Raw genomic sequence first — 18366 nt, 5'->3', positions numbered from 1 at the left:
TAGGTTTTGCTTAATGTGGGATTGGTTTAAAAGAATCGATAAAGGCTCAATTGCTTAAAGCTTGTTTTGTCTTTTCAGAGCTAACTTTATTTTTCTGGCTTTGAACATTGGCAAAAGGTTTCTGTAATACCAGCTGTATTATTGTTAGCAGTGAGAGCACTGTTAATTTTCCCAGCGACAGTGCGGGACATTACTATATTAAAAGATAAACTATGTTTTGCGTTGTGCTGAGCACATGTATAAACTTGCCCAAGGCAAAGCCAGGGAGTTGCATTTCCCACAGTCAGCTGTCTTGCTCAAGGGTTGTGCTTGACGCCTCCTTGCAGGGCTATCGGAGAAGACACGAAGACTATAATGTTTTGTTTATTTTAGAATAGCTCTTTGGAACTCGCCTGAACCTCAAAACCCAAATGGCTTGTGGTTTTTTTTCCTGTATGTGAACGCGGGCTGATCTCCCGGCTGCTGGGCGACACGAGCCGAGCGACGGGCTGCCTTACGAGCAATAGGCGGGATAAATAGGATAACTATCCTATGGACTAAAAAGGGATAAAACACCCTTTTGGGACAAGAAGTGCAAATTTTGAAGTATAAATCATTACTGCTCAGCAGGGGTTTAACGACAGGCAAGTGGAAAGATAACATAGATAGGGAATGAAGCCTGAACAGGAGGAAAAGGTATGAAAGAATATGCACAAATGTACAAAAAAGATAAAAAACATAAACTTGACAGTCTGTCTAAACAGTCTTAAACTAAAGACAAAAAGGTTAATGGTAGCAGCATTTGTGGTTTGCTCGCTCTTCCTGCCAACAGGCGAAAACGATAAGAACTGTAACTATCTGAAGTGTGCTGGCCTGACTATGGCAAATATGAGGAAAGTTATGAGGAAAGCATTTAAAAGGCTTGTGGCATTGCTTTTGGATATTATGATGTTAGGGTTTTGCTAGCTGCGTTTGAAGATACCGAATTAGAAAACAGCGTGCTGTGGTTGGCAGGCAGTACTTTGGGTGGACATCTGTGATTGCGTAAAAACTTTCTTGCGTTCTCCGATGATGGGAGGATCTGCCTCAGTAGAAGCAGGCAGAGGGATTCTTTTGGTAAAGATGAATGCCTACACTTTAGTGTTCCTGGATTATTTATTTCAAATACTTAGAAATGTTAATGGACCTATTTAGCACTTGAAAGAATTAATTTGGTAATTTATTTGGCTGTCTGTTGCAGGTCACTTGGCTTGACGGTTGAAGAAGGAGAATAGGAGCTAAGACTCACATAAATATTTACGTGTAGGAAGGGGAAGAAGCAATTGCTAGCCCTCTTGAGTTTGGGTCAAGCCCCTCCTGGCATAGTCTTCTCATACTTACATTGTTACTGGAGTTCATTGCTCCTGTTTAATTGCCTGTCTTGAGAGAAACTCCATTTTCATACCGCTTATTTCTAAATACCTTTGTCTTCAGCAGAGGAAAACCAATTTTGCTTATAGACAAAATCAGATTAAAAGCGGAAGCTACAGATCTTCTGTTAGTCACCGGTTTCTAAGAGGTTGAGTTTAGCGCACAAAAGCAGCTCAGTGTTGGGGAAGACTCCTCGTGGGCTGCTCTTCCTCCTCTCGAGAAAGGAAGTTGTGAGGGAGTCATCGTGAGAGATCAGGCGCTAGATGTAAAATGTGTTTCAGTCTTGACCGAAACTGTTATTTGAAAACAAATAAAGGAGTATTTAATTTGCCCCAAAAAGCGCATAATGAATTTCTGTGTTGAAATGTGTCTAAGAAGTATGTCTTGCTCACAGAAGAAGAGTATTTTCATTCTTGTTGGTGCTAGGCTGATATTGCTGCTCTGATGCTGATTTTTTTCACAGCAAACTTTAAGATTCATGGCTACGGGCTTTCTGCTTTTTCTCTGTGCCCCACCCCACTATGAAAATGGAGTTGGAAAGGAAATTGAAAAGCCTTTTTCAGTGATGTAGAAAGCAGAGCTCACCTCAGAGGTAGAAAGAAACAATCATTCTTGCCCCAGGATACCGTCCTGTTGGTGGTGTTTGTGTCATCACCTATCCCACTTTCAGCAGTTCATAATACGCAACAAATCAACGTTCAAAAGACTTGCAAAGCAAGTGATCCAGATGTGAAGTTTTTAGGAATAAAGTATTATTCTAGAAAAGCTCCCCCCCCCTCTTTAAAAACATTATTGAAGGAATATGGAATTTTCCCCAGAAATAACAAATTCTTTTGTTCTCTTCTCTCTGAACTCTTATAAACCTTTTGTAGTTACTTGGAACAATGCAGAAAAGACTGTTTAATGCTGACCTAAAGGAAATCCTGTCTATACATTGAACTTCGGTGGCAAGACAGGGGGGGGGGGGTGGGGGGTGTGTTTGTTTTTTTTTTTATCCCTACTAGATAGAAAGCTGTCTTCTCTTGGAAGTAGGAATACTTAAATAAAACCACTTGTCAGTGGTGGAAAACATTTGTCTACATCTAAAGTATAGAACAGAAATACTAGAATCAACTATTTTTCTCAAATTAAGGTGACTTGAAAAGGTGAATATGTTTTTGGTGGGGGTTTTTTTTTTTTTTTTTTTTTTTTTTTTTTTGAAAGTGCTGCTTCCTTCTGCCCTGAGGGACCTCTTGTCCCGTTTTTCCTTTGGTCACAAAAGATTCCACACCCAGCTTATTTGTCCTTTCAGCGAAATGGGGTTGGGAAGGCTTTGAACTATGTTTATTACCACCTTTGTCACCGTACCTGTCATTTCTCTGTTTATTTTGACTGCAATGGTAGCTTAGTGTCTGCATGTAGTAGTTCAGGGTATTTACTTATTTTTTGCCTTAATTGGATCTGTTGCTTGTCTTGGGTCTTGATGCTGGCAGTAGTCCAGCATGCTTCTGTTATCTTTCACATACCTGAAAGCTTTGAATAGGCCTTTTTTGGATGATGACCCATCTATCAACACCTGTATGTTTTGGTGTGTTTTTTCCCCCCCCCCCCAGGTAGCACATTGCAGTGGTCAGAGTTAAGTGTTTTCTCTAAGCTGGCTTTAGCCCGAGTGATTTTGCAGAAGGGGGAAATGCTATGAGCTACCCCCAATGCACACCCGTAGCCACCTGTGGGATCCTCTGTGCTGGAGAAATTCTGTGTTTAAAAGGCTTTTGTACACGGTTTTTGTGAGACCAGAAGCTAAAGGTGAGGCAAAGAGGAGGGGGAAGTTCAGCCAAACAGGGGAGAAAGTCTGTTTTTCTTTTTCTTCTTTCCTTTTTTTTTAAAATATATTTTATTGTACTTAAATTTGATTCTTTTATGCATGATAACCTTGCTGCTTGGGTGGTAACTTGGTGACAGAAGATTTAACGTAACCTTTAATAATGAGGCTTGTCACAAGAACAAGGCTGAAATAGCCCCGATCATTGTTATTTGTACTAGCTGTAAGTTTGCATCTTTTAGCAAAAGTTCACTTAGGAATAATAGAGAAGTGCTGAGAAGAATGTTTAAGGAGGTGCTTGTGATGGGTAACGTGTTCTAACTAGAATATTATATACTATTTAATTCCTAAATATCTCAAAAGCAAATATTGTAATTTCTACTGGTTTAGGTTTTTCTAACTACTTTTGTGGTGTTTAGCATTACATTCACCAGTTATACTATGCTCTTGTCTTTTCCTTGTGTGTGTATATATTTAAATGAATAGGGGCTTTTTAAAAAATATGAATTTGACGTTCATAGGTACAAGTTTGAAGTGTTAAGCAGTAATCGCTACATAGGAAGGAAGGCTTTCATGTCACAGCTGGTTTTTTGAATGAAAGGAAGAAAAAGAGGACCGTGGCTTTGAATCACAGTTGAACATTGATTTTTGTTCTTGCAGAAATACTGTCCAGTTAGTTAGACAGTACAAGTCTGGACTACGCAAGTTGCTTGTACTTGTTTTACTGATGGTTCCTTTTGGAAGATTTTGATTTCTGAAGTTTGGAGCTATGTTTTTCTTCTGAAATAGAAATGTTATTTGCAGTTCTTACTATCCAAAATAAAACATTGCTTTCTGTCACGCCAACAGTAAGAAAGTAGATAGAGGTATATTGGATAGGAAAAATTGGTATGCAGACTTTCATACCAATGACTTCTGCTGTTCTGCTGTTCTTTTCAGGTCAAGCATGGAATTGTTGAGGAAGAAAATTAATGCATCCTTGGACTCCTGAAGGAAGAGCTTTCCTGATGGGACCACTTTCAAGGTAAATAATTTGTTTGGGTTATTTACCTTGTCTCTTTGGTTTGGGATTTCTTCTTTGTCTTGCCAAATCTGTCATACAACTGTCTGCCATGTATAAGTCTTTTAGGATTATAATATGTTTTAAAGTGATAAATTTTCAAGTTAACTGTTCTCTTTTAGTGCAAGACTTTTAGTGTGTGCTGATTAAAGAGAAATAAGTATTTTAGAAGCCTTTGAACTTTTTGTATGGAATTTACTGGTAAGTCCTGAAGACTTAGCCTACTTGTTTGGGAGGTAGTTGCTAAGTAGAGAAGAACCTGATTTACATGTAATTTCAGAGTGAAAGAGAAGATTAAATAAAACTTACTGTGTTAGAATCTCTTTATTTTTTTTTTTAATACAACAGATCCAAATTGAGCTTCTGTGGCAAGGGACTGTCACAGTAAAATCATTATTAGGTATTACATTACAATGGCTTGTAGACATTTAGCACCAGTGTCGTTTTGTTTGGATCTGCTCCCTTGGTTCCCATTTCCTAAATCCTATTTTTCTTTGATACCGGGGAATAATTCCCCAAGCGTTGTCCACTGATTGCTTATGTACATGCACTTTGGTTTGTGAGTAATTTTATCCACTTGAGTAGCCCCACTGTACTCGGTGGGCCTACATGTATGCCTAAGAACTTGAGAATGCTGATGAGCATAAAGAATACAATTTGGGCATGTAATGGTTGACAAGCAGTTGTTGTTTTGTTTCTGGTCTCTCCTAGGACTCATTTGCATTGCCTCCAGTGGCAACTTTTGTGAGCATTAGTAGGGAAGGTCTAGAAGCTGGAGGCAGTCATGCCAAATCCCAGCCTGCAAAACTTCTAGCGTATCTGTTGTAATGGCACAGATTGCAGATGCAAGGATATATTTTTCTTTTTTAATAAATCCATGTGTTGCTTGGCTTCATTTGAATATAGCATTGGTCGGTGCGTTGCAGTTTGAGCATCTCCAACACAATAGAATATAGCAAAGTGAAATCATTAGAAAAATACCTTTGCTTTTTAAATTGAGGCGATTTGGATTTATCCAGAATCAGTGTTTTGGAAGTAAAGGGAAATCAAGATGAGGGATCCATTTTTTTTCCCCATGATGTTTCCTATTTGACTCCTTAAAAGAAAAAATAGTAGTCTAGCGTTGCTGTAGTGCTTCTTAGTTGTCTGAGCAATTGTATTTACAGGAAAGTTAACTGTGTTACTTGCTGGTCTCAGAATCAGTAAGATAGGCACTTTGGAATTAAAACACAATTAATTAATTAGCTATTTAAAACTTGAGAATTGTTGTGATCAGCAGCAGATGGTCACTTATACAGCCTTAACAGAACTTAGTAGACAGTGGCTTTTGTGGCAACAAGCTTTTTGAAATCTTTCACATCTTCAAAAATAGTTAAAGTAATTCAAAGCTTTGTTTCAAGATTGTCACCTCTGTTTAAAAGAAATACTGTTTAGTCAGAGTTACAGAAATGTAAGCTGTAAATAAGGGTCTTGCACCAAGTATTCAGCTCGTCAGTAAGGTGGTTAAGCAAAAGACTTGAGAAATGTGTTTGTCAGTGTATACGTGGCTGGTAATCCTGACACAGTTTGCATTCTTTTTTCCATTTCTAACCAGCATTATAAAATAGTTATTGTTGCACGTGCTACATTTTGGGTTGGTTTTTTTTGGTGGGTTTTGGTTTGTGGGTGTGGGTTTTTTTGTTTAGTTGGGGTTTTCTTGGGGGGGAGGAACAGGTTTGTTCATTGGTTATAAGCACTAGCTGTAGAATACCTGTCTTGGTATACAAGCTTGCATTGCATACTGCTGTAAATAGCTTTAATGCAGAGTGCAGTAGAGTTGTGTTTTCATCAGAGGCTTGGTTTTGTCACTGGAATTGGATTTCTTGTTTTAAGTCAGAGTTCTGGACCGTTAGGATGGTCTTTCTCCAGAAAAGTATTGCTTTGCGAACGTGACTCTTGATTTTTGTTGATGCTGTGTAACCCTCATGAAGTAAGAGATACAAGAGGGGGAAGGTAGTCATGCTGTCTAAAGCTGAGCTTACATCAAAGAAAAGTTTGTAGCATTGAGCTAAAATTTATGAATTATGTTCTTGTTTTAAGTTTACGCAAGCCTGAGAAACTTCAGAAGATGCAACTTGTGAAAAGATACAGATGAGAATTAACAACTAATAGTAATTGTAACTTGTCAAAAGAACAAGGTGGTGACTCGATATGAACAAGGTTGGCAGAGGCAGCCTTTAATTGAGGAGGAATTGGTCACTGTAAACCAGTTATGTCTTATTTTTAATGATAGGTTTTACAGAATAGCAAATGAGTGTAGTGTGATCTGGGCTGATAGTATGTGCTTTTCTTGTTGGAAAACCCAAAAGCCTGAGGATATGAAGTTGCAAACAGAAGCTTCACTCTTTTTCCCCCTTTCCTCTCTGAAGAGGAAAAGGTAGGCTATGCAAGTGGAGGAAACTCCACTTTTTTGCTGTGAAACTGATTAGTGTTTGGATATATTTTGTCTTTGGGAATGAACATAGTGCTTCCATTTTGTCAGCCTAGGAAATTTGGTAAAGGGATTGGTAACTTGCAGGGTAGAGAAATGTCCCTTGTTCTTTCTGTAGCTTGGCATTTAATATTTTACAGAAAACTTTTAAGTTTAACATATTTGAACTTGTACTAGATAGGGTTAATAGGCTAGAACAAAAGGTCAAAGCATAAGGCATTAGGCTTAATTAAGGGAGAGCAGGAGTGGATGGAGTATGTGACAGTTAAATGGGTTTCCCACAGACTAATGTCTGTTACAGTGCAACCATGCCTCAACTTAAGTGGGTTATTTTGTGCAAAGGGCAGCAGTGATTAGCAGTTTGACATGCCAGACGTTTCTGGCCAATCCCATCTGTTTTAGAGGTTAAAAAAGCACACCTTTATGAGCTGATAGATTGATTTGTGTGCCCGTCTGGTAAAGATTAGAAGTCCAAGGCCGGTGCTGTAAATGCCAGTTATAGAATATTGTACTTTCTTAGTTGCTCTTTGTTTAAACTGTCAGCTGTGTTGTAACGGGGCTAACAGCTATAAAAGTGACCGTGCAACATGAAGAACGCAGCAGGGCTGCTGCGGCAAGTGTTTTGAACCAGAAAGGTCTGGGAAGAACATTTCTTCCTTCATCAGGTTTGTTTTGAATGCGGGCCTGTAGGCTTTGGTCATCTTGCAGCGCTTTGCTTGGAAGGGGAATCTGGCGTAATGCACTCCTACGCAAGGCTCACACCTTCTCTTTATAGCAGTCGCTGTTAACGTGCTTGACCAGAGGTTACCTGCCTCAGTACGAGCAGTTTTACAGTTCCGAGCGTGGTCGGCTAGAAGAGAATTTCGGTACTTAAAAGGTTTTAGTATTTATCTTAACTTTATTATGCTCTCTGTATTCTTCCCATTCCATTGCTTAGCTGGGATAAGTGCATATTTTGTTGTTTTTTTCCTTTGTAGCTCTCTGGATAGTTCTTCTGATTGTGTCATGAGGTTGCCTTGTAAGCCTAAAATAAAATAGGTAGCACAATAAGTCTTGACTGTGTTTCTCGTCATCTTTATGACTTTGTAAAGTCAAAGTTACGTTACTAGTAATATAAGACTATTAATAAAGTGTTGATGCAATAAAACTGTTTTTGATAATGTTCAAGGTTCATACGCAGTTGAAGGTGATTATCCTATTTTAAAATCAAGCAGAGGTCAGACTGTATCGTAAGATAACTGACTGTGGCCCAAATGATACGTGATAGCTTCAGGACCAATGACAGTCTTCCTCACTCTAAATAAATACATAGTTTTAAATTAAATTGTTAGCTGTAAATGTATTTTGGGGCAACATACTGATTAACTTCCTTTGTGTTTTGTGAAAAGCAGTGAGATATATGTGCTTACTTGAAATTAATGCTTAAAGCTCTCATTTTTAAAAGACATTAAGTTTTCCCTATTCTCTCTCTCCTCTCCATTCAAGCAGTGACACTTGTAGCTAAATCGAACTGAGAAATAAAAGTGTATGAAATTAACATTTCGCACCTTGCATTTAACACTCCTACATTAACTTTAAAATTAGTCACCTGTCTAACATTCCTTGTTTTTCTCCTTGCAAACATGACTTTCTTTCCCTTGCTCCATTTAAAAAAAAAAAAAAAAAAAATTGAAGATAGTAATGACTTAATATTCATATTATAAAGGCTGCTCCACGTACCTGAGCTATACGTTTGCTGTACCAGCTGTGGCCTGTTCCTGAAGAGATTTACTGATTTGTGGTTTATGAGCAACTTGTCTTCACCTTATCTAGCTTTGTAAGAGCCACCTTAGTTTTTCTTTTGTTCTTGTGAAAGTCTCCTCCTTTTACTTCTGTTTGAAATGCCTAGAAATATTTTCAGTGTCCTTTAGGATGAGCCAGGCAACATCATTATCCTGCAGTTTATTTAGTAACATGGAGCTGAAATGGGCATATGCAGCATCATGTTCTCTATGGAATAATATCTATTTAAATGATTTGGATCTAATACATATTTACATGAAAAAACATCTTGCCCTTCTCTGTGGGGAGAGAAGGTGAACAAGCATAAATTTTATAATACTCATTGCTTCTCTTGCACTAAATCATACTTAAATTGCAGAAGGTTGTTGGCTTGAGAGTTGTGTCAAAAGTGCTTGGCTAGTAAAGTGAAGGTGCAGGGAGATTCATCTAATTTAATACTAAGAAAATGTTGTCAGCTGCAGTGCATTGATATGGGATTGCCTAAATCCAAAAGCTGTACTTTAAATTTCTGTATATGCATATTTGTAATATTTTCATGGTTTTAATACACAAACTATAATCCTGAAACAATCCATTAGTGCAGTGTGCATGTGTGCTGTATTTTGGCTAATTTGATTGCTATTGATCATACCTGAGCCATTATCTAATATCTTGGGAATGGGATGAACGCTGTGTCTGCTTTTCTGCTGTTTCAGGGTAGAACATAGTTTATCAAGTTTCTTGCAACAGTCATTATTAAAATCTTTATAATTGGTGCTTGAGTGTAATCAGTATTTCCTGTGCTAAGTGCAGCACAGATTGAATAATAAAGGTTTTCAAGTAGCATGATAAAGATTGTAGTCAGGACTAAACATGGGATATTTTCTCCCCATATCTTAAGCATATAGTCTAGCTTTGTTGATGAGAGTGGAAGTCTAGGTGGTGATTTTTATTGGGCTTGGACTCCTCTCCAAGTCTGTGCGGTTCATGAAGTACGGTAATGTGGAATCAGTATGGTGGCTTCTCTTCAACTGTTCTGTGCTCATCATTGGATAAATCTCAGCAAAACTATTCAGTTTAGCATTACTGAATATAACAAGGCACAATACCAAATATTCTGTAAAAGTCAGTGATTCTGCTGCCTCTTTTTTTTAATATCTTTTCTTTTGTATAGTGCCTTTCAATTAGAATATTATAAAATATTTGCATAAGACAGTCATATGGCTTGATTGGCCAGTAGGCGTGAAAAACAATTCTAAAGTGTCCATTGTTTTCAACTTTGAATAGTCTTCAAAAAAAGAAAGGATGCACTCACAGTCTTGGGTGTTTCAGAGGATTTGCTTTTTTCGTGTAATTGATGAAAAGGCGCTTGGTTGGTATCCCTGACCCTTTACAAACTGGGTAGAAAGGATGCTGCACCATGCTTGTGTGAACTGGCTGACTATGGATTTCTCCTTATTTTAGATTTCCATACTCTTTGACCTTGTAGTTGTTGACTTTGGTCTGGAACAATTTCAAAGTCATGTAAATGAATGTAATTAAGGTATTGCTTATCATCTTGGAGAGTTCACAGAGATGCTTATTGGCTAGAAAGGTTTGTTTACTTAATATGGAAGGTTAATATAAGGTTAAATTTTACTGTGTAAAATGGCTTCATAATGTTTTTATTTAGCAGCTGAAGAAAATAGTGTTTGAAAAGGCAAATAATAGTTTTATTTGACCTCCATGTGTTTCCTGTAGCTTGCATTATTGGTAAAATTTATCTTCATTGCATAGTCTTATTACAGTTTTCCTTTCTTCTCGTTCTACAAAGGGAGCCTCTCAGAACTATTTGTAGGCCTTTGTGTAGGAAAGGAGCTACATTAAGGAAGGAAGTGCAAAAATATTTGACAATAATTGCTATAAGTAGTCCATCCACTTCCACTTACGTCTTTTGTTCCCCCTCCCTCTTTTTGCCAGAATGGGATTCATGCTTTGTTCTTTGGTGTTTCTTTTGTCTTTATTCCCACTGCTGCTGAAATGAGGTGAAAAAGCAGTGTAAAACAGCAGGGAAGAACATCAAGCTACTGGTTTCTGCCTTCATTTCTCAGGCAGTAGAAAGAACAGGGCCTAGGCCTTCATTCTCTTGTTTGTAGCCCTCAACTCTGAATATAGTTGTTTTGCTTATCGTTTGTGGAAAAAACTGCTTGCCTGAGTGTTGTTTTTTCTCCACTCGTTTCGGAGTTTTTGTAGTTATCAAAAAGGTGAGTCCATGAGAAGCATCATGTTAAAAAAACAAAACAAAAAAACTTCCCCACACCTTTTTCATCTCCTGCTCATGGCCGTTTTTCTAGAAATGCAGCTCCCAGCTGGAGGAGCAGACGTCCCCGGTGGGTAGTGGTGTCCAAGCAAGTGTGTTCTGCCAGCACCTGTGCTGGGCTGAGTTCGGTGGGGAAGGACAAAGCTACGTGAAAGTTGGAAACAGCTCTTCCCGCACAGCTCTTTCTGGAACCGTTTTGGCAACGAGGGCTGCTGGCTATGTTGGCCTTATTTTGCAGAGTACTTGCTTTTGTCATTTCTTTCTCATGTAACAAGAGTAGTAAACGGGCTCCTCCCTGTTGAGGTAGCTAACTTCTGCTTACTAGAATTTGATGTGCTAAATTAATTACACAACAATGAGAATATCCTTTAAAGGCTGATTAATTCAATGAATAGTCTTATCTGACTATTTCTAGCTTGTGGAGGTGCCCTGTAACTCACACCCAAGAGCATCCTTCCCCTCCCATTTTTGTAAGAGCTGAAGGCTTCAGGTTCTGGTCCGTGCTTCCTAAACGTGCAGCTAGGACAATAGCTTGCTTTTTCTTGAATTCATAATAACAGTCATAACTTGAAGTGATCTAAAGGTGCTTTCAGAAGAGAGAGAAGCAAAATCTCTCTTGGGTGAGATGTGAGAAGGAAGATAAGAAGCTGAAGTTCAAAATCAGAATATAATGATCTGAAAGGGGTGGGGGGAGGGGAGGAGGAACACCATAGATAAGTGTGAAATCCTTCACCTTTGAAATTCGAAAGAATGGTGCTGTTGACTTCAGAAAGGCCAAAATTTTACCTGAATTCCAAGATCATGCGTTAAAAGTCCTAGAACTCCCTGAATAGTGGGGAAGAGGTGTATGATTATGGTGTGGAAAGGCAAAACCAGCTGAAAAACGTCTGTTGTCTGTTTCTTCAGGCCCTGTTTATGGGAAATAAGGGAAGAATCTATGCACCTTTGCCATTCACTTTTGCTTACCTAACATACTAAGAGCAAATCTGCTCCGAACTGCTCAGCAGTGGCCACGTAAGAGTGCAAAATTGCTTGAAGAAAAATTTCCCCTTGCTGCTGGAGGTCAAGATAATTTCTCAAGGATCACTCCTGGTCCTCTCAACTTACTGGTGTTTAATTCTCTGCTACCTTAAGTTTTATCCTGCTACAAAATAAATGCAAAAGGAACATTTAATAAACTGTGCTGATAGCATTTTGTAACCTCTTTGCACTCCTTCACATAGGTTTAACTGTCGAGATGAAAAGATAACAAGGCTGTGCGGACTCACATTTACTGTTTACTGAACTCTGGTTTGTCTTTGGCTTGCAGTATCAAACATGAAAGTTTGACAGTGTCTTTTGCATATAGCTCTTCAACACAGCTGTCTTGAGTGCTTGCTCACAAACTTATTTATCTTTTTTTTTTTAAAGCTAGTTTGTCACGTGCCCAAGGCTATCTCAGCATGCATGTGACCGAACTGGTTTTTGATCTGAAATGCATAAAAGGTCACTTTCCCAAACTTCTGGACCTCAAGTTTTATCATTAGTCATTTTCTACTGTGAATCCCCTTAATGGAAAAAGGGTCCGTTCAGTGCGCTCTTCAGGCTTTCCAGGCGATGACACCTTTGCATTGCCCTGCTCTGGTTTTGTTTTCAAAGTATTCTAATGTGCAATAGGGGAGATGAACAGTGTTTGGACACTACTTTTTGGGTAATAGTGGGTATTTTGGGTTACAATGCTGTATGGTTCCTCTACCTCTGATGTCTTCAGAGCCTTGTCTAGGCAAATACCAGCTGTATTTTGTCTCGCCAAAACTGAACTTAAGCATTAAAGCAGGTCTTAAACTACCCTCTTTGTGCTGATAATCACACTATTTCTGTGGCTCCTACCTTATGACTGTGGTGTTTGTTTTTTGAGGAAAATTGTGCATGCTTCACAAGTTACCAGGAGCACAGAAACAATCAGATTTTCTCTGCTGCGGCCTTTTGGGGATATCGCAGGCCATTGCCGTTCTGCTGCTTAAGTAGATTTAGAGCCTCAGATATCAGTTACTCTTTGGATAATGGATTGTATGAATTTAACATATAAGCATGCTCGTCTCCTTTTCCTGTCCTCCTTAAAGGTCGCTGTACAGGAGGGAAAGTTGAGTCATGGGCTATAAACACTTGTAGATCTGCTAACTGATCTAATTCTTGTTAGCTTATTGCTTGCTGCTGTGGCAGGTGGACTTTGTCAGGTTTATCCACGGTGGTGCTACAGACCCTAGTGACCTGCTCCATTCCTCTGCAGTAGGTCCCTTCCCTGTAGTGGGATGGCAGGCGTCAGGGTGTGTTGTCTCCTCGCCTGCTGCCATTCCTCACTGAGCAAAGAGAGTCGCCTGGAAATGCGGCTGCTCCATGTGGAGCATACAGCTTATTTCTGTGGAAAACTTACTCTTTTTTTTTTTAAATTTGCCCATGTCATGTGGCGATCATCTGCAGGATTCAGAGAACTCTTGACAAGAAGCCCTGGAGTGTAGAAATAGCAGCGGTTGTTTGAATAATTCAGAGAAGTAAAGTGAAATAATGAAATATTCCTGAATATTGCAGCTATTGTGCTTCAGTATCAAAATTGTAGGCAGGAGAAAGACTGCTGGAAGGGCACATGACAACGAGTGTATTAAGAGCTGGTGATAGTAGGAACATCAAATATTCTTAAGACTGGGAGGGAAGTAATGGATGGGGTCCATTTTTTTAGTTCCTGAACACCTGTCATGCTTTCCTGGGGATGAAGCTCATAGTGTGGTGGTAGCTTTATGGGTGTTGTGTATTTTGGGTTTGGTTTTTGTTTTTGTGGGGGTTTTTTGTTGATTTTTTTTAATCCTAATTTAGATTCCGTATTTAAAACCTCTTATCAAATGACCTCATACCTTCTCATTAGGAAGAATTAGGGCAGAGGGCCACCTTATGACATATTTGAAATTGTAGTGATGAAGTTTACTTGTAGAAATTTCAGGAAAAAAAAAAAAAGTAGTGATAGACCGGGGGGGGGGGGGGCGTTAAGTTGTGATTATTTTGTATGCTTTCATATCTTTCTGATGAGTGAGAGCCTTACTCTTTCTGGGTAAACCAGGTCTCACTCGGATGGATCAAATGTGAAATTTCTAAATGTGTCACTTCTAAAAACCATTTCTGCAAAAATGATGTTTGGAGACTTCTTGTGATTTGAAGAGTACAAATAATGTAATGCTCTTCAGATGTAATAAATAAAAATGAGTTGGAGAAACAAGTGCATGGTTACCTTTCAACCTGCATAAATAGCCTTACTAATTAAGGTAGGGGCAGATATCCCAATGATTTTTCTCTTTTGATTTAATCACTAGACTATATAAACAAATGTGTAAATATAAACATATACATAAGCTGACTTTTCTGAATTCTGACTTCCCATACGCGCACTAGTGGTGTGTTCCAGCACTGTATTATTGTATTTGTTATTTACAAGTGAGTCACTGAAGATCTGTAGAAATAACTGCTAATTACTAAGATGAGATCACAGAGGAGAAGAAAAAGGTCTATCTTCTGTGCACTTTTATTAGCTCTCTTTGGTTACCTTGTGTGTGCTATTTAGTCTTTGCAGATTGCTCATGTATAATGTGTGCATAAAACATTTTCTTCTGGAAATGCATAAGTGGTTTATGTTGAGTTGTTCAGTGACCGTGGTACAACCAGGAGGCTTGTCTCCCATTGGATTTGACCAGCACTGAATATTTTGATACTTTTTGTGGTCCGTGGGCATTGCTTCCTCTCAGTTTACAAGTACTATTTGTCACCCCTTGGGACTACATGCATAAGTAATGTAAGTCTGAACTAATCTCAACTACAGTTTTGGAGTTATTTGAGGACCTCAGTTAAGGTGGACACCTTTTATTTAAATATTTTTGTATTAGAGGCTCTAAAGATACTGGAAAGCATTTTTTAGTTAAAAAAGAAAAAGTGTCATTTTGTGCCTAAATGATAATACCCACTAACATGCGCGCCCCCCTCTCCCCCCCCGTATGTATGAGATAAATGTGGTAATTTATATTTTAATATATTCCATGGCAATCATTTGCAGGCATCATCTGTAGGCATACTGGTGGAGCAAAGTGATTAGAAGCAAAGCTGTGAAGAGAAATTTGGCCTGCCTTAAGAGTATGTAGAGGAGAAGATACCTGTGCTGTCCTAGTCCAAAGGCGGAACCCAGTATTTTTCTCTGTGCCCTCTGAATGTGAAGGAGAGTGTGGCTGGATAAGCTGGAGAATGGATGAGTTGGGTCTAGCAGTTGGCATTCTTCAGAGATGTGTTTAAAAAAAAAAAAAAGCATCTTTAATTTCTGGGAAAGCCTCCTAATGTGGTACACATAGGAATGCGATAGAGATGTTAAGACTTACTAGGCCTAAATACTTGGAACTTGGAGGACATTGATACTTGTGTCACTGGAACTACCACTTGCTGGAGAGTTAAGGTTATCGCCACAATTTGGCACCTTAACTTCTATGTGACTTGCTTGATTCTCTGTCTCTGTGGGTGAGGGGGGAAAGTCTTAATGAAATAAATGTTAGTTAGCAGTGTGCGGATGATGGGAATTTTGAATAATCTGTTTGGAATTGTGATGTCGAACCAAAAATATGTAGTAGTTCTAGGCAGCAAAATGAAGGAAAAGAATCTATGCCTTACCTCCCAGCTCTGGGGAGGAGCTTTAACATCCATCCGTGGCGGCTTGAGTTTTGGTCTGCAGATAATTGCTCACTGGTTAGCTGATGTAAAATAGCTGGTTAAATTCCTCCCCTCACCCCCTTTTAATCACCTTTACAGTTGGTTTGTTTGTGTTTTTTTTCTCCAGCTGTTTGCAAGTGGAATGGGAAGAGCTGGCTTAGTCTAAAGCAACTTCTTCCTTAAACAGTTCACACTGTCACCACTGGTTGTCTGAAGTCTTCCCTTCCGTTCAAAAGATGTGTGTTGTATACAGGCTTTCAGGTATAAGACCCTTCTAAATAAAAGTATATAAACAGGCTTTGGTTAAAATTGTAGCGTTTGTGAGCAGTATCAGGCACAGCTAAAGCTACAGAAGTTGAATTACATCTAGTAAAGAGAAAACTGCGAGAAGGTTTAGTTATGTATTTATACTATATTCTGTGGTGGGTTTATTCTGTTACAGAGATACTGTCAAACCTAAGCCTGGGCTGGCTACCTGTCGAATGAAGGCAGGTATGCTTACGTGTTCTATTGGCTGGAGAGTTTGGGAAACAGTGCTGGTTTTTTCTTCTTCTTCTAAGCTTCGCAGCATTTAATTAGATGGCTTCGTCACCTACTGTGACAGAAAATACCTATAATGGCATGCATGCTGTAGGAAGTTACGGCTCTTGGCCTGCAATTGCTGTGCCCTGTTCCTGTATACAAGGGTCTCTTTCCCCTTTTTGTTTTTTCTGCTCTTAGTGGGAAAGGGTGGGATGCAAACTTGTGGCAGGCTGACTTCCATGTCCTTGTTGCTTACAGCAGTGGAACAGACAGACTCAACAGGGATATCTGGGCAGAGGGAGGGTAAAAAGTATCCAGACGCGAGTTTAAAAATTAATCTAGGAAGGACATTCTAAAAATAGATTAGAGCATGTGAACATATACCTGTGAGAAAGAGAACATAAAAGATTTTGGTCCTAAAAGGCTTTTTTAAAGGGATAGCTATATGCATCTCTTTCAACATGCCAAACTGCACATTTGTGATGCTTAAAAATGTTTATTCCTGTTATGAGGGAAACCTGTCTTGGTTTGCTTTCACTGCTTCCTGCTGCTCTTGTAACCCTCAATACTGAGTGAGAGAGAACATCAGACTAAAGTGGAATGCACCCAAATTTAGGGGAAATAGCCCTACTGCCTGCAGAAAGTAAGCTCTTTTTTAGAGGTGTAAAGGCTGAGTTTGTGACCAAACAGTTAACACTTTTTTTAATATGCTAACTAACATCTATTTTAGTTGTTCCTTTTAATAGCTATATTGCACTAAATGTGCCTTTTCCAAGGAGGACAGTCAATCCCTTAACCATACCGTGCACTGATTCCCGGGGGAGCTCAGCATGAAAATTGGTGAAACTGCAGGGTCTCCTGTGAGTTGGTGTTTTGGTTATTGTAGTTTCCTTTTGCTGGAAGGTGTGGATTATATCAAGGAAAAAGTGATTCCCCCCCCCCGAAGTCTAACCGCGGTTTTTGTTTCATGTGCTAATGATTGTTTTGTAATACAAGAGCACAGAAATTGTAGCTGGGAACAGCACTCCACTGTGTTTTGGAGTGTAAAACCACATGCACACGCTAAAACAGAAGAATGGGACTGTTAAAGTTTTACAGGTGTGGGACTAAAACATGGGGACCTAAGTTGGCCTGAGCATCCAGAAGGGAGGTCTGTGGCAAGGGTGTACCCCATCCCAGAGCCCTGCAGGCTTACGCCAGCATTCCTGGGTGGATATTGAGTCTAGCACTGACAATACACCTGGTTCTGGTTGCATGGAGGCATTATTTTAAAAACAGAATGCAATAGAATATAAGAAAAGATGCTGCCATAAAACTAGGAAGAATGGCAACATCTTCCTAGTAGTGCACTGTATTAGACCAGCCTATGGATTAGTCAGGGACAAAACTAAGACCAGGTAAGACAACAGGTAACTCTCTCACCAGACATAGTCTTCATTCAGAAACAAATAGAGTAAATATATGTATTTTGGTTTTTATCTTTTTCTCTCTTCTTGCTAGACTTAAAGATTAGACAGCAACAGGAATCTTACCTGTGCTTTAGTTTAAGGAATTGATGTACTCCTCTTACTTGACCTCTTAATACAGAGGTAAATGCTCCCTTACCTGTGTATGTGGTTGATGCAGTTGGAATTCAAAGTTGTTATCAATGGGGGTTGTCTAACCTATGCTAATGAAGTTTAGTTTTAAACCCGTGTCAAATAATGTGAGATTTTGCTTGCACAGAAGGGTGACATTGCGTATGTGAGGGAAAGCTTGGGGATATTCACTTAATTAGTTATGGAAATAAAAGAGAGTAGCAAGAGTGAATCCTTATCTATAAAGACCAAGTACACAGATTGATACTACAGCTTGATTTCACTGAGCAGGGAAGTCTTATCCCTGGCCCATCAGTCCTGCCACTTCGTTGGTACTGGCATAGACAGTGGTATTACCCTGTAGGGAGCAGTTTAAGGAGGTGCAATTATTTGTCCTATTAAAAATATAAATGTGTCTGCAGTCTTCATTACCTGAGCCAGCTTACTGCAGGATCAGGAAAGAGAGTGCTGTTACTGATCAAAGGGTCGGGGGGAGGATGTGATATCTAGGGAAAGGTTTGTGCGAGGGCGTAAGCAGAATCAAAATGGGGGACTGGAAGTGATGATTTTTTAAATTTTGTTTTATCATTGTCCCATGTCCTGTCCCCTCCCCCGCCTCGGGTCACCTGAATCTGTGGACGGATGATCAAGAACAGCAGCAAGAGATGGATAAACAAAACAGGAGTTATGTATGTTAGGTGATTCTCTGAACAAGAAGAGTATTTCCTTCCGAGAGACTGTATCAGTGCTGGAAGCTTTCTGGTTTTCTTT

General features: G+C 39.2%; 1 protein-coding gene across 2 annotated transcripts in view; it reads left to right on the top strand.

The window, feature by feature from the left end:
• The first annotated feature begins 3054 nt into the window (after positions 1-3054).
• Positions 3055-18366, top strand: part of NRIP1 (nuclear receptor interacting protein 1) — a 74799-nt gene continuing 59487 nt past the window's right edge. For both annotated transcript variants that reach the window (XM_009327789.1, XM_009327788.1), the window contains exons 1-2: positions 3055-3174; positions 4130-4214. The gene's annotated coding sequence lies outside the window, so the exon portion shown is untranslated. The remainder of the gene's footprint in view (positions 3175-4129; positions 4215-18366) is intronic.

Source organism: Pygoscelis adeliae, unplaced genomic scaffold (genome assembly GCF_000699105.1).
Source record: "Pygoscelis adeliae isolate BGI_AS28 unplaced genomic scaffold, ASM69910v1 Scaffold14, whole genome shotgun sequence".
NCBI classification, from domain to species: Eukaryota; Metazoa; Chordata; class Aves; order Sphenisciformes; family Spheniscidae; genus Pygoscelis; species Pygoscelis adeliae.
This window is presented reverse-complemented; position numbering and strand designations above follow the sequence as displayed.